This window comes from Canis lupus, chromosome 37 (genome assembly GCF_048164855.1).
Source record: "Canis lupus baileyi chromosome 37, mCanLup2.hap1, whole genome shotgun sequence".
In the NCBI taxonomy this organism is placed as follows: Eukaryota; Metazoa; Chordata; class Mammalia; order Carnivora; family Canidae; genus Canis; species Canis lupus.
In genome coordinates, this window is record NC_132874.1 from 9,164,891 (window position 1) to 9,169,880 (window position 4,990).

The window sequence follows — 4,990 nt, forward strand, 5'->3', positions numbered from 1 at the left end:
TGCCTCTTTCTAAGGTAAGCAGCCAATCAGAACAGTGGACCAGTGCAAGGGGTATGGCCCCACGGACCAGGAAGGAGTTACAGCTCAAAAGACACACACTTTCTGCCAGAGCAGTGATCCTAGCAGTAGAGGACTGTAAGAGGTCACCTAAATAGAAGAGAGCAGTTTGGAGAAAATAATCAGCAACTACAATCGGTTGCCAAACCAATGGACACGTAGTTCTGAATAACTGCTCCATTTAGACAGCCAGGGCAAGAACCTAGTCAAGGCCAAGGGGAAGTGTAAACCAGCTCAGGGCAGAGGTGATTGGCTGGACTGCAACAAGATCATGCCGGCAGGATTTTCACATGTTACAGTGTGTCCTGAACTTTGTATTTTTCCATACATATATGGAAAATGCAATGAAATAAGCCATCTATTTCCAATCAATATTTTGATAGGCTATATTAAATAATCAATCTTGCTTAAAGACCACAGCCAAGTCTCATTAGCTGCTATGGTTCTCCTTTGATTTTTGTTGGCTTTCTGGATGGTTTGGCCACTCTCACTAAACTTTGATTAAGGCAAGAGAAAGAGGCGGAACTTTTGGAATTAGATGAAAACCTTTGCCCTTATTCCTGCAGGTCTTTCTGTTAAATTGTATTTTCCGGCTTAAATAAGGTCTCCCATGAATCTGGCTGTCATTATTCTCGAAATAATAATAGTTGATTGTTAAGAAATGAAAAAGCACAAAGCATGTATATTTATTTCTCTGCCTTTCCCCTCAACTCAATGGCTATTACAGGGCAGTGATAGTCCCAAGGAAACAGGGGTTCTTTTAACTGTACCAGAAAATGTGTTCAAAAACCTAAACAAGCTAGCTGCAGCCATATCTTTGTTTGGCAACCTGAGTATTCTCTTCACTTAGACCTGCTCGTTGCAACACACAAAGGATTACTCTGCAGCCAGGGATAATAGCTGATCCCATAATCTGGCACTAACACTTAGAAAGATTAATTACCCTATTAAAATCTTAGACATTACTAAGAAAATCTTTGTATAAACCTTTTAACTCACAACAAACGCAGCCTCCTCAGTGCCTTGGGATTGTTATACAATATAGGTCCTCACCCTCCTACACTTGTTCACCGTTGTTTCCAGCATCTTCAGGAATATCCAGATGCACATACTCACACACAAAAGTGAACGCACATCAGCAAATGTGCACTGAGCAACGGATGGTCGAAGCTGCTTCCTGATACAAAGGCGTAGAGTGGGAATGTGGTTGGAATAGATAAAGTAAAAACTCCTCCCGTCTATAAATCGGTCGCTCTGGAGATTAAGCAGCAGGGGAAATAAAAAACATGGATTCAAAACCTGCTGCTGTGTCAGAAACCAGAGGCACCTAAGAAGATTCAAGTTGTAATCCCCCCACAAATTATATGCCCAATATGTGAGTGAAATGATGAGGAAGGTTGAATTCTTGACGCTTAGCATCAAAGTCTCCCTCTGGAGCCAAACACTGATGATCAGTCTTTAGGGAGTTTTTGGTTTTCTGGATGTCGGCCTATGGTGGTTCCCTTTCTTTGCTCCAGGTTTCTTATCACATATGCGAAGAGAACCCGTTGGTTTCAAGACAGAAATGTGATGAAATGCAAGAGGGAGCAGAAGCCCCAGTGAACAGGTTACAAGGCACGTGCAGACTGAACACGAAAACCACCTGCATCCTTCTCATCAGTTGTGATACTTCACTGACAATGTCATTAAACAGCCCACAGCAAACATCATCCACAGAAAAACGAAGAAATGCTGTTGATAGTAAGTTGGTTAAAAGCCCAGCCTGTAGAGTCAAGATCCCAGCTCCTGCACAGATTGGCTGCATGGAGCCGGGCGACGTGCATCATAGAACCAGCCTCAGTCTCAAATGCCTCACCTGTAACATGGAAATGACAGTCATACCAGATGCCTGAGGGTGTTGGGGGAGTCGGTGAGGGAAGTTCATGGTGCATCTGGCACAACCCCTCATGCATCGCCAGTGCTCAGGAAATATTAGCTGTCCCTGTTCCCTGTCCCTGCAGAGTGACTCCCAAATAACAGAGCAGGCTGCTGTCCAAATGAGGATGACTTCAGGACTGATGCGTCACTTGCCCCTTCGAGCTGTTAAGTAGATCAGGTTCCTCAGCAGGCCTCTTGGCTTTTTGTAAGCAAAGCCTAGAAAGACATAATAACAGGGACAAACAGCACTAACACACATTACAGGGAGACAGGAATTGTTCACAAAACTGGTAGAAGTAGAAGACCCAAAGACACGTTCACTCCCCTTACTCCATCACAACCCCCCTCCCAGTTCTGGTTTACTCTACTTCTCCTGCTACCAACTTTTTCCACTGAGTTTCACCTACTGTCTCAACCACAAAGAAGAAAGACTTTCCCAGGTTTTTTTTTTTTTAATTGCAAATCAGAGGCATAAGCAAATCTCTCAGGAAAGCCCCAAACTGCTCCAGCAGTACCAGCACTTCCCAGAGAAAGGGTCCTCTGCATTCCCAGGTTTGTAGAGAGAAAAGTTGGTCTTCACAGACTTGCCAGGGAAAATGCAAAGCCAGAGATGGTCTATATAAAGCAAGCATGAGGATTTTCCTTGCACTCAGTGAAGTTATGGTTGAAACTTCAAAACCAAAGGAACACTTTTGATCTTAGCAACAAAAGCCTTCCACTCACTGCTCTCATGAGAAGGTGTCAAGGCTCCGCTGGGGCATTTGATTCTTGATGCACGTGGAATGAGAGGCACAAAACATTTTTCTCTGGACCAGCAGAGAGCTGAAATTGGTGCATTCTCCTGTTAAGAGTAAGCAAATTTGGTCCATTTTTTTTCAGGTGCATAGCAATCTTTTTAGACACTGGAAGGCAATTTCTAAGTAAAATAAGATCCAGTAAGGACAGTAATATGGATGTTCAAAATTCTTCCTCCCTAACATTGTCAAAACCATGACTTTCTCCCACTCTACAGTGCTTTCTCCTCAAGTATTGCTGACTACCAGTCTCAGATGAGCAGAAACAGTCAGCTCAAACATTATAGAGACAGAAATGGGTGCCCCAGATTTGCTGTTATTGAAGAAAAATGAAATCCCAGAGACATGAGGGGCAGGGGGGAACTTGGCACTCACAATGAGCATCATTCTCTTAAAGATGTGCACACCAGCACTCCTCTGAAATGTATTTATACAAATAGGCTTGAATTCCACACTTTAAAAATAAAGGATACCTTGTCACCAATCCAGGCTTATCAAGGTGGTCAGCTTCTGATCAGAAAGGTTGCATCGAAACATCTACGGACGGCACACAGAGAAACTATGAAAGGTGGGCTTCTGATTACTCCCCATGTAGATCTGCTTTCACAGCTCAAAAATCAGCCCTGTCCTTAAGAAGCCTTCCAGTTGAAATGCCTCAAAAATCACTTTAAAATTTTTAAAAAATTAAAGTTAAACTGATATACATGAAGAAGAAAAAATATATCATTAAGGTAGTCCAACATCTTCAGGGTTACAGGGGCAAAATGCCCACATACTACCTAGGACAGCCTTCTGAAGAACATAAGAAGATAGGCAGAAAACAGCGTGTCAGGTACAGAACAGATACACCCACAAATAGTTTATGGGACTATATGGGAAGAGCTCCCAAATCAGGATAGTCTTGGGGAGCAAGTGGCAGAGACAGGGCAGGGAAGGCTTCCCTGGTTCCCCAAAGTCTACTTCTCATCAGCCTATGTATTTCTATCTTGGGCTCTATCCAGTCTGGATGCTGAGCTAGATGGAAACATGCAAGAAGGCAATGGGCTCAGTGTCCTCATTTGCTGCCAAGTGGTAGAGCCAAGTTCTAGATCCAAGTGCTGAACCCATCCAGGCCCTGGAGGGCTTCCCCTGGAGGTCAACTACCACATTGGAAGACACGGTCTACAGAGCCAGGAAGGACTAAATTCACACTTCTGGACCATCCCTTCCTTGCTGTTGACCCCAAATGAGTTATTTTAACTTCCTCAGCTTCAGGTCCTTAACTATTAAATAAACAAACTCTTATCCCAAGGATTATGATAGACCAGAGAAGTTATCTTTTGAAATTATAGGGCTCCTGGGTGGCTCAGTTGGTTAAGGGTCTGCCTTCAGCTCAGGTCATGATCCCAGAGTCCTAGGATCAAGCCCCAAGCCCCAAGCCCCATGTCAGGCTCCCTGCTCAGCATGAGTCTGCTTCTCCCTCTACCTGCTGTTCCTCCTGCTTATGCTCTTTCTTTCTCTCTCAAATAAATAAATAAAACCTTTTAAAAAAAATTGTTAACAATGCCTGACAAATAGGGGTGGTGCTAAGTAAATGTTAGCTTCTTTCCTTTGTATTCCTCACCCCTAATCTCCTTCTGCTACCAGGTTTCGTAGATCTAAGGCAGCAGGGGAATAGGCTCAGATGTGAACAGAAGCACAACTTCATCCTGCTAAATCCCACACAAGTTCGGAACCACCTGACTCTGTTCTCTTGTCTTACTAGCCTGTGACACCAGCACCCCCACCACTTTCATTACTACCCAGATGGTGATCTGATTCAGGCTCCTCACAGTCCACTGGCACCAAAGTAACTCATCAACCACTTCAGCATGGCTCACCACTGTCCTGTTACTTGAACCATGGGTTTAGACAATATGATAGTGACAAGACGTCATTCTGTACAAGAATCTTCACTCAGTCTGACCTCCTCCCTCCTCAAAAGTACCAGCTCAGCAAACATAACCACATGGTCCTACTGGATCACCAGGAGATAGCACTGTCACAAGACAGCAACAACAAACCTTTGTCATCGTAAGCTTTTGTTGTGACATCATCTAATTTTTTTCATCCTAGCTTGGAAAAGCTGAGTCCACCAACTCACAGCAATAACTGACAATGAACTCAGGCCCTGTGATTACCTTACATGAATTATTTTGTTCAATCTCATGACAACTCGGAGTTGGGAACTATCATTAGGCCTA

General features: G+C 43.7%; 1 long non-coding RNA gene across 1 annotated transcript; it reads right to left on the minus strand.

Annotated features, from left to right (window-relative positions):
- Positions 1–1,704: 1,704 nt before the first annotated feature.
- Positions 1,705–4,752, minus strand: LOC140625990 (uncharacterized). Its single transcript, XR_012025233.1, has 4 exons — positions 4,628–4,752; positions 3,242–3,305; positions 2,698–2,815; positions 1,705–2,190 (listed from the first exon to the last, which is right to left on the minus strand). It is a non-coding gene; the product is annotated as an uncharacterized lncRNA (long non-coding RNA).
- Positions 4,753–4,990: the final 238 nt, after the last annotated feature.